At 49.8% G+C, this 11,352-nt stretch overlaps 1 protein-coding gene across 4 annotated transcripts in view; it reads left to right on the top strand.

The window, feature by feature from the left end:
* Positions 1-4,936: 4,936 nt before the first annotated feature.
* TRAF3IP2 (TRAF3 interacting protein 2) overlaps positions 4,937-11,352 on the top strand; it is a 28,086-nt gene continuing 21,670 nt past the window's right edge. Inside the window, exons 1-2 of one of the 4 annotated variants that reach the window (XM_035538682.2) lie at positions 4,937-5,055; positions 6,216-6,382. The gene's annotated coding sequence lies outside the window, so the exon portion shown is untranslated. Of the gene's footprint in view, positions 5,056-5,648; positions 5,929-5,948; positions 6,383-11,352 lie in introns of those variants that run through there. The other 3 variants (XM_035538684.2, XR_004777425.2, XM_050709886.1) reach the window with 3 other exon arrangements.

The following is an 11,352-nucleotide window of genomic DNA, read 5'->3' as shown; positions in this document are numbered from 1 at the left end:
TTCTCTGTTGCAGGGATGATATAATAGCATATATCCAAGATGATGGTCAAAAACTCACGGGAGTCTGTGACTAAAGGGAAGATGTTATATCTGACTGACTAAGCCAGATGGGAGTTTGATTGTTCTGCTCATTGTTGGGAATAACTCAGCATTAAGCTCTGTGAATAGCTAAAAAGGCAAAGAGCAAAGAAGTGAGATTATCCTCCTTCCTCCACGGCAGTGCTATAGCTTGCTGAGGGCTCTGGTCTGCTTTTTTGTGAGTGTGTGCATCAGCATTTGTTGCTGAGCCCCTGCACCCAGGGTGTTGTGAATTTTTGGCTGCTGGTTGTCACGTATTCACACAAAATCCTTGAGGCCTGCAGCGGATTGATTTTATTTCAAGGGGAAAAAAAAAAAAAAAAAAAAAGATGCAGGGAATATTTCAGACTATGTTGAAGCCTTATCTACTGACTCTGGGGTTCACCCTCACACAGAAGGCCTGCCCAAAAACCTTGGCATCCCCTACTCTTTATTCACGCCCACAATTAGGGCTCTGGGCTGCCTTCCAGCCCCGTTACACCACTGGATTCCCCCAGCTAGAAGTTGCTGCTTGTCCAGGAAGGGCCCCTGGGTGTTGGGAAATGGATGCAGTGATGCCTCCATCCCTGATGTCCCATTTAGCTCCTGGAGCATCCTCAATCCTTGCTGTTAGCAGCAGCTTGGGCACGACCTCATGTAGCTGAAAATGGGTCTTTGGCCACCACTGATCTGGTGGGGACTGCAGTTACACAAGCCTCAGCCCCCAGCTGTGGTGCTGACCCAGAAGTGGATGCTAACTGCTGGTCTCATAAAAACCCAAAGAGCCAAACCAGGGACCAACTTGCATTTTAAAGGCAGATGATGAGGTATGTTTGATCATATGAGAACTAAAGTTTTCCCTCAAATTCTCATGCCTCCCAAATGCAGCAAGGCCTCCAGCTGAGCTTTGTATATGACCTCATATACATCCAGCGTATAAAACTCGTACCGCATCCTGAACATTTGCATATGTTACACGTCTTTTGTTCCACTTGGGTGGCCATCCCATCCCCTCCCCTTCCCCCTACCTCTCGCCCCATTACTCACCCACATAGCTCCCCCTGTACATTACTCTAAACGTGTCGTTTCTGAAGAAATACATATCCTGGTCTTGCAGAGCGTGTGGGTTCTGTTAATTGTCAAATGTTGAGTGGGTAATGATCAATGGAGGACTAATTGGAAGCAAGAGGGAATAAAATAGGTATTACTTAGCTCCTGCTCTTAATTAAGAGGATACATAATGCTGTGGGGAAAATCTTAACAAATGGCAGGAGGGTTTTTCTTATTATGCAAGGTTTAATTAGAAGCTTTACATGAGCTAACATATAGGTACTGTTTTCTTTCCTTTCAGGTGTCTCTCCAGGGCGTGACTTTAAAAATGCCAAAGCAGGAGCCTAAAAAAAAAGTGGTAAATATTTTTGTAGGCACATGCCTGGCACTCTAAACAACAGGCAATGGAAGAAAGCCCCAGTTTCCCTCACAGAGCAAAAGCAGTGAGGATCCAGCCAAATGCAGACAACTGGGAGAAAGTGTAGTTTACTTTACACGTAGGAAGATGGAATTAAATGCTCATTGCAGTGTCTCCAGATTAATTCACCTCACTAATGTTAAAAGTTGAGCAATACAACAGTGCTTTATTTCAAACAGTTAATCATTTGGGAGCAGAAACATTTATGACCAAGTTAGCTCTCTGAATATATAGATGCAGTAGAAAATGCAAGAAGCAGAACTAGACATTGACATTATCTTCCTGATTTGAAAAATAAATATTACAGCTCCTGAAAGACTACCAACCACTTTTATAAAAAAGCTCCACGTTATCTGCCTTGCCAATGAAAACAGTCATCCTGCGTCTGAATATTAATCTGTACTTTCTATGATGGGCCCATTATGACACAGCACATTCTGCTTTTCAATAACATACAGATGAGATACTAACTTTAAAGCGTTCTGAGTTTGATCCGGTGCTCAGTGAAGTCAATAGGCAGACTTCAGAAATATAAAACAGGCCTTCGGAAAGCAATTAGGATGGCCCGGGTTTGGGGGATGGGGAGGCATTTGAAATGCTGGAATAAACTTAGGTATCTATTTTCTACATTTCCTAATCCAGAATCAGTTATCTGATAATGGTTTCCACAAATTTGCAGGTTTAGGCTGGACCTCATCTTTGCTTTTATACCCTCTCAGCAGACAGTGCTATTAGCACAGTTAGCTTTCATGCATTTGGGTTTTTGTTTTGTTTTGTTTCTGTCAGGCTTCTAAGAATGCACATGAAGCTCAAGTGAGAGGAAACGCTCCAAGTGAAAAAGGGAGGTTGAGGGGATACCTCATTGCTGTCTACAGCTACCTAAAAGGAGGTTGCAGTGAGGTGGGTGTGTTAAGTCTCTTTTCTCAAGTAACAAGTGACAGGACGTGAGCAAACAACCAAGTTGTGCCAGGGGAGGTTTAGACTGGATATCAGGAAGAATTTCTTCACAGAAAGGGTGGTTAGCCATTGGAACAGGCTGCCCAGGGAAGTAGTAGAGTCGCCGTTCCTGGAGATATTTAAGAGACATGTGGACGTGGCACTCAGGAACATGATTTACTGGTGGACTTCGTAGTGTTAGGTTGATGGTTGGACTTGGTTGATCTCAAGGGTCTTTTCCAACCTAAATGATTCTATGATTCAGTGATTCTAAGCACCTGATGGTGTCTGTGGTTTGGCAAGTTAAAGAAGGCACAGAACCAGAGTTCTCTGGTTGCCACTGCAGGCACTATTAGGTCTGTAGGAGTGATTTCTGGACCCAGAAGCACTCACATAAGGGATAGTTTTCACACACTATCCCCCCAGGCATCATGTCCTGAGGAACCAGGCTGCTCTGGGCTTCTTTCTCTGGGCCACAAATACCACTTCAAATAAAGATATGTACATGTGGTCAGAATGGAAATGACCCCAAGAGACTGAATGCTGAGTGAGATAGCATTAACTGCTAGGGGCCTTTCTAGGTGGCCAGGTACATATGGAGCTAGTGGAGAGATTCTAATGAAGAGCTACCAAAATGATGGAGGGACTGGAGCACCTCTCCTATGAGGAGAGGCTGAGAGAGAAGATAAGGCTCAGGGCCTCTTATCAATGTGTAACAAAATACCCTGAAGGAAGAGTGAAAAGAGGATGGAGCCAGGCTCTTTTCAGTGGTGCCCAGTAACAGGACAAGAAGCAATGGGCACAAACTGGAACACAGGAGGCACTTCTTTCCTGTGAGGGTGACTGAGCATGGGAGCAGGTTGCCCTGAGAGGTTCTGAAGCCTCCATCTTTGGAGCTACTCCAAACCTGTCTGTACATTGCCCTGGGCAAGCAGCTCTAGGTGTCCCTGCTTGAGGAGGGAGTTGGACCAGATGACCTCCAGAGGTCCCTTCCAACCCTAGCCATTCTGGGATTCTGTAGCCTGGTTTCCAGGGTATAAGCAATGGAGACTGAGAGAGGCCTGTCCATAACTGTTGTCAGAAAGGGAGACCACTACACCATGTGAAGGGAACGATGTTCAATGGTGGCACAGCAGAGTCCTTTACAAACAGCCCCCAGCAGCAAGGGACAACATTCACAGGGGCAGGCCCCTGTACAAGGCCCTGATTTCAGTTCCTGCGTGGCCTCGGACCCCCTTCCCCACCATGGGGTGCAGGATGCAGCAGGGCTGTCACAAGGCCAGTAAGCAGCCGGGCTTGGTGCAACACGGGGCTGGGCCATTCCTCCTCAGGCCAGCCCCATGCCCAGCTTGGGCAGTGCTCCCCAGCAGGGCCTGCCCTCAGAAGGGCTCAGCTGCCCCCACCCTGATCCTGCAGCCCGCATGAGAGTGAAATGCAACCTTTAGTATGTGAATTTATTTATTTTTCGCAGATCAGTGATTCCTATTTTGGGCCTGATGCCACGAGTGCAGATGAGGGCTTGCCACTGTCCCTGGCAGTGCTCTGGCTGCAGGAGCAGGTGCCACCACTGCAGTGACAGCAGTAGTGAGCTCTATCTCCACTGATCCTTTCTGAAGGAAAAACAGGAGGGAGCGAGAGTAGGGCAGCTTTATTACAATTCTCCCATCACTTCTTTCAGGAAGGCACATTGCATGTCATGTCTGCTGCCTGTGCCTGTGCCTTTCCTATCCCAGCCATGTCCATTTCCATGGTTACTGAGGGGAAACCAGGAAAAGACTGCAGGCATCAGGGCCATGTCCCACTCGACACCTCTCCCCAGGCAGCACCACCACCCCACAGGCCTTCTCCCCCACCAGCCCCCACACTGGGGCAGCCTGCCCTGCCAAAACCCCGGGAGGCCCCAGGCACTAAATGCACTGGTGGGCATAAGTAGCACCACCTGACCCAGCCCACCATGAGGCACGTGGCCGCAAGGTGGTGGCTGAGGGTCCTGTGCCCTCACAGGCTCTGCCGTGAAGCCCCCGTGGGGATGACCAATGTGTGTCCCCTCCCCGTGCCCCACTGCGGAGGTGGGATGATGAGGGAGGGCTCTGCCAGGAGCATGGCGTCAGAGGGCCCCGAGCGTGTCACCGCCACCATGCAGCCAGGAGCCAGAGAGCCCAGCCCAGCCCTGCACAAGAGGTGCAGCCACCAGCACCAGCCCTGCTGCGGCTCTGCCCTCGCCATTTCTGCCCCTTTAGCACTGGCTAGGCTCTGAACAAAGCCACGGTCCTGGGACAAAAAGCCACCCTGCTGAAAAAGCCACCATTGGCGGCTGTCAGAGCGATCACAGTGCAACACGGCCATACAGGAGAAGCTGTACAATTGACAACTTTGAGCTTTGAACAGCCACAGCTGTAGCACCACTAAGGATGCACGTGTTAACCGAAAGCAATTTTGGCTTCAGCCCAGTAGCGTGACTTCGGATGACCCAAAAGGAGGGCTTGGTGTCCTCGGTGGAGGAGGGCGGGGAAGAAGAGGAGGAAGGGGCCAGGACTATCAGCTGGAGGGCCGGGCTGAGCTCCTCATGGACAGTGGATTTCTCTGGGAAGAAGGTAAGCCTGTGGGGGCACTCAGGCCATGGGACAACACTGCACTACCACGGATATAATCACGTTTAGTGCTCAGCTTGGAGGCACCCGCTGCTCCCAGACATTAGATTTTTCCCCCTGGAAATCTGGCAGTAGCTCTCTGACAAGAGGAAATAAGTATCTGGGTCACGGCTTCACCTCATGGCCACAAATAGGGCTGGCGGAATGGTGCATGTTTGGAGGGGGGATGCCGGGCACATGGCTCCCTCCTCTGCCCCCCATGCCACAGGAAGGGCGCAGGAGCAAGAAAAAGAGGCACCACCTGAGCTACAGACCTCGGGGGGTGATTTAGACATCCCTGCATGTGCAGGCTGGCTGATCAAGCGTTAAGCCGGCGTGTGGTGGCAGCCCGTGGACGCCTGAAGGATGAAGTACTGCGCACGAGTTGCAGCCAAGACAGACTCCTCCTAGGGTAAAACTAAGAAAATGTAGGCTAAAGATCAGGAAGAGCTTCTTGGCAGGGAGGTCTGCAGAGCGGGGAGGTCAGGAAGGCGGTGTAGGCTGGGACACACAGCTGCGTCCAGCGGGAGCAGCGGGGACCGCTGCCACGAAATGGCCGGCGTGGCTCTTAAAAGCCCACCACGCCATGCTGCGAGCACTGGTCTTACTCGGCTTTCAGGAGCAGTGCGAATGCATAAGGACTTCAGCATGTATGAACAGAGCATTTCTGCTCCTTTGAGGCATGAAGGAAAACCTGGAAGTGTCTAAAAGTCAAACCTAAACAAAAAAAAAATCAGACGAGAAATCATTTTTTTGTTCTTTATATAGTTCTTGCAGTCATCATGTGATTTTCTTCGGTAGGCTGAATCACAGTTGGTTTAGTGTTTGGGATTGACAGTAAGTAACCGGGGATTTAAAAAAAAAAGGATGACTTTTCCAGTGAGCCACATTGTTTAGGAATCATACTGGGTTTCCCCTACAGTTATTTATCTGTAGGGCTCACGCAGAGGCAGCCTGGCCTCCTACGAGAGAGGGAGAGAGACGCACACAGGCATTTGGAGAGAGTTTTTAAGCTTCAAAGTGTCTCTCCTCCGCTGCTGCTTCACTCCCCCACAGGAGGTTGCAGACGGAGGCTCTCCACTTCTGAGTTGTGATTTGCATGCCTCTTCCACTTCCTGCTACAGAGCCAGTTCTGCAGCTTACCTGGGAGAGGAAGAGAGGCTGTCGTAAAAGGAGGAAAAAAACGGCCGAGGAGGGAGACCCGGGTGCTCGCAGAGCGAAAGAGCGCGTAGGAGACACTCCAGCCCTTTCCCCTTCTCTGGCCAGCTGAGTGAGCCTCCTCAGCCACAAGGTAAGAAGTGTTAAAGATACTGCGCTTTTCGGTCCCTGCTTGTGATTAGCTGTTGACCCACTTTTGGCTCTCCGTGGGTACATTTTCCCTCAAATTTCTCTCTTCCCTCCCTTTTTTTCCCCTCTCTCTCATCTAATGATAGACCGAGCTTCACAGATGGTTACAACATGTTTCAGCCATTTCACTGCAGGTTTTTTTTATAATCAGGAGAGTTTTGGGGTAAACACTGGAAATGGACACGCCTGGTGTTGAAATGTTGTCCTGCGTATTTACATAGCTGCCTGGCAATGCCTGTCAGCCAGGCCTGATCCCAGTCCCTCCCTGCACGGCTGTACATGCCGAAGGCGGCTTGTTCGCTGAGAGCCCTCCCCTCTCCTCTGCCCCTCTGCAGCTCTGCCACGGGGCTGGGTGCGGGCACGGGGTGGGGGGGGGGGCTCTGCCTTGGCCCCCACCAGGCACTGCTGCCCCCAGTGCCAGGGGCAGCTCCCAGCAGCGTCGGACAGGTTCTCAGATCTGGTAGGGGAGAGGTCGGTGGAAAGCATGAAGAAAACAGGTTTCTAGACCTGGTTCGCACAGTCCTCCACGGCGTTGGTATGGAAACGGTGGGAGTGAGCCAGTGGTATTTCTTCTTAATTAGAGGAAAATCAGCCATATAAAAATCACTCCGATTTCATCCCGTAGCCATTTGTTTTAGGATGCGGGTTTTGTGGGGCTAACATTTGCTGGGTGGAGAGAACAGCAGATCTGGGCTTACCGATCCTCCTCCACTGCCAGTTACCGAAGGACTGGAAATTCCCAGCCCCTGTAAGCCCCGCGCAGGTTCAAGGCCTGGCCTGGATGCTGGAATCATCTGCTCGTGTGGCCATCTCCCTGGGAGCGTGACAGGGAGCGCAGAGCTGCGTGTGTGCTGTCTGACATGGGCAGCGATGCCCTGCAGTGACCCGAGGGTGCTCCAAGCCCCATGGCACGGGGCTAGCTCTGAGGCATCCTCCTGCTCTGCCTGAAGCAGGTGCCAGCCCTGGTGCCTCGTAAAAAAGACCTGTTGCTCTGTGAGGAGATCCCAGGTGTGCCTCCACGCAGCCCCCTGCGTGCCTGGGCCACTCGCTGTCGGTCACTGTCATGCCCCCACACTGGGGAGGCCCCTGGGAAATGGCCAGAAGCCTTTTGGTTGGGGTCAAGGAGACAAAACTGTGTTTAAAACAGCACTGCAGTGGTCTGTTAAGGTGACAGTGTTGGGTCAGGACCCAGGCCCCCAGTGACACCTGTGGCAAGTTAGGGCTCCTGATCCCTCACCGACGCCGGTTTTTAAACGCTCATTTCTCCTGCAAGCGTGTGGGTGCCTTTAGCAATGCCATCATCTGTGTAAGTCAGGCTTTAAGAGCTCCTGCCTGCTTGTCTTTGGCCAGGGGCTGTGCACACTGCGGGGGTGGGGGGGGTGATGCTGAAGACAGGGATGCACGGGGTGCACACAGCAGGGTCAGCGCTCCGGTGAGCACTCGCTGACACTGCTGGCTGTTGGCAAGTGTCTGCTAATTGTGCTGCAGCCTGTGATACCATCAGTCTCTGAGGTCAGCTTGCTCTTGCTGAGTGCCAGCAAAGTTTTGAAGCATACTGTGCTATTTTTTTTACTTTTTTCCCCCTATTTTAATCTTTCTAAGGAAGGAAACAAGCATGTGCAGTTATGGTGTTCGTGCCTATGAGTGCCCCTCACCACCAGCAGTGGCGTTTGAAGTTTGGCAGAGGGTACATGTCTGTGAGATATATACATTTCTGCACGTTTCATGAAAGCAAACGAGTGAGTGTGAGAAAGACTGTTATCACACCAGCTGAGGGAGACACGTCAGGTCCCCGAGTCTTCCCCACACCCTCCCACCACCCACACACCCGGCACCCCTCACACTGCGGCACGGGGAGAGCGAGTACGTCAGCCCTGCAAAACGCCACAGATTTTCCCTTATTAGGAACCAGTCGGTCCAACGTAAGGTACAAAGCTATAGGAAACCAGGCTTTCGTGGTTCCCAAGGAGATTCGCTCCTCTCAGGGTGGTCCCCCCATGCAACCCCACTCAGCTACCCTAAATTCTGCCTATCAAGAATGGTTGCGTGTCAGGATTTTCAGATCTACTGGGACCATGGGATATCCCAGTTTGAGGGTTATTCAGTGCCTATGGAAGTTTTATCAGCATCAGAAATGGGTGGGAAATAATCTCCAGAAAGCAAACACATTTTTAAGGTGCCTGTTTGTGGATGTCTAAGATCATTGCAGACATTTTCGTATTTCACAAATGTGGAAAACTGGCAAGGAATTCTGCTTATATGTGAGATATCTGTTCGGATCCTTTTTAAGAGTGTTGCACTTCTAATTTCTTAATACTTATTGTCTGGTGCTCCTTTTACATGCATATCGAAGTCTACACTCAAAGAAGTGAAAAGACGTTAGTGCTGAAAGAGGATGTGATGTTTGCCAAGCAGGGAGGCGTGGAAGCATGTTCTCCCGTTTTCCTGGCATATGTAGACTTCCATGTCATGGCTGCAGGAAATATGTAAGAGCAGCCGTACAGTCAGCGTGGAAGAGGAATGTTGTTTTCATATTGTTTTTCTGCTTCTTCCAGAAGTTGTAAAAATAAACATTACCTGCCCTAGAGAGTTTAAAGTCTGGGCTCAGAACGTGACACATTGCCTTGGTCTTCACTGGGGAAGGTACCCAAAGGAGAGGGGAAGCACCTGTGATGACAGCAACCCAAATTCTTCGTGGTGAAGTGAAACTCTTCAGCTTGGATTTCCTTGTCTGCGTTTATTTAAGTTATAGACCCAAAACAGTTCCCACATTTGCACTTGCTCTTCCTAAAAGGATTTGTCTCTGGTTTTTGGAGGAAAGTTTTGCCTAGCATTTCTGTCGAGAAAGCTGCGCTTGACACAGTGTACTTAAGCACTTGCACTTATGTGACCCCGTCGCAACAGCATTTGTTGCAATCTCAGTGATGTGTGCATCCTCACGACAGCTTGCAAACTCTGCATCCAATTACTCCCATCCTACAGATGTATATCTGCAGCTCCAGAGAGCTTAAGTGATTCAGCCAAAGTACAAGGAATTATATGGAAATGAAGAAATTCCTATCAATCCCCACCCCTTGTGATCTCAGCTTTGCCTTAATCTAAATCCGTGCTATTTCAGAAATGTCATGACTGGTGAATAAAAAACCTTTCCCTTGTGATTTGTGCAACAAGGAAGGTGAGGTTCCTTTCTCATCCTAACATTTTCTTTTTTATTAATGTATACAAATGTATCTTTGATCAAAAGGGTAAAGATATTTTCCCCCTCTCTGGAAGTGGCGGGGAGTACAGATACACTTGTGTTGCAGGTTTTCTCTTCTGTTTCTTCACTGACAGGACTTTCCTAATCAAAAGCAGATCGGTGGTATGTGTTTTGGGACAGTGCATCCTGACAAGCCAGGGAAGTAGATGGAATGCCTGATGGGTTTCGCAATTGGCCACAAGAAAACTGCAAAGATGGGCCCAAACCCAACACTCTTCCTCTCCCCAGCCATCCCCTTGCCTCTGCTGGACATTTCTTAGCGGAGTTTGGCCCTTGCTTCAAACTTGGCTGCTCAGGCCTGTCCCCACGGACCTGCAAAAGAACTTGTTCCCCTCCATTTATGCTGTCCCTGCCACTTCCCAGAAGTGGCCATCACCAGCAGCGTGCAGGTCACAAGGACGACACAGCGGCTGCGAGGGCAGCAGCGGGGGCAGCCCTCCCTCGGGGCTCTCAGGCTGGAGGAAGAGAACTTCGCTGGGTCTGGGAAGCCTTGCAAAAGAGCTGGGACGTTTCTTCCCAAAAACTCGGGTTACTGCCTGGCAGGTTGCTGAGCACCCACCCAGGAATGTTTTTTGCTGAACAAACACACATCAGAGAACTGTGTGTATGAGGAGAAAAGGAAAAGAAAGAGAAGGATGGTTTAAGGAGTTTCCTCATCATTTTTAAGAGCAGCCCAGGCCTGGCTACTCTGTCCCTTTAGGAAGGGCCTCTTCACTTTATTACAGGCAGGAATATAGGCAAAAGCTCCAGCTGGTTATCAGTAATCTCCTGCATAGTCATCGGTGCAGGGGGTATATTAAATTCTTGAAGCTTCCTGGCAAGATCACGATCTGACTTGAAGCTGCAATGGCTTTGGAAATGAGATTGGGCACGATCTACATTCTCCGGTGGTCTTAGTGCCAGAAAGGGATCAGGCTACGGGTTTCTCTGGATGTTTCAGTATGTTGAAGCATTCCTTTACCCTAATTCTTCAACACTGGGGACCTAAGCAAGTTATTTTTCTGTCCATGGCTTTACTATACTTGCAGGATAAATCCTACAGAAAAGTCAAAGGAGACCTAATGGAATCATAGACTGTGAGGCCACGTAAAATACCGGGATAATGGGCTCAGTGCTGGTTTTTGGTTTTCCTTTTTTTTTTTTCCTAGAAACTGAGGGGCATCAGTGGAGCAGAAACAACGTCCTGACACACTGGTGTCAGAGGAGAGATGTTTCTGAATCATCTGTAACATTTCTAGCAGAGTGGGGATTTCTCCTGGGAATTCCAACCCAAACACCACCACCAGCATTGCTCAAAGCATTTCGCAGGGTTAACTTAGCCACGGGGCTCTCTCCACAGACAGAGCTCTGCTGTTGTAACAGCTTCCCTTTCCAAGCAGAGCTGCTGAGAGAGGAGGAGGAGGAAGTCACTTCTCCTCCTTGATGGTGTGCCTGTTTTAACACCAAAGCCTTGGCCCCTTGGTGCCTCCTACCTCAGCCCCGCAGGAGCAGGAGCTGTGCGTGGGCATCAAAGCTCAGCTTTCGATGCTCAGCTGTCCTGCAGCGGGATAATATTTAAAAAGCTAGAAGATTTTGCAGGGAAACACATAGGCGATGGAATCAGGTCTCTCTTCTGTCTGACCAGACTATTTTTACTCAGATATTTGCAGTAGTTT

Source organism: Cygnus atratus, chromosome 3 (assembly GCF_013377495.2).
Source record: "Cygnus atratus isolate AKBS03 ecotype Queensland, Australia chromosome 3, CAtr_DNAZoo_HiC_assembly, whole genome shotgun sequence".
In the NCBI taxonomy this organism is placed as follows: Eukaryota; Metazoa; Chordata; class Aves; order Anseriformes; family Anatidae; genus Cygnus; species Cygnus atratus.
The sequence above is the reverse complement of the archived record's forward strand: the minus strand, read 5'-3'. Positions and strand labels throughout refer to the sequence as shown.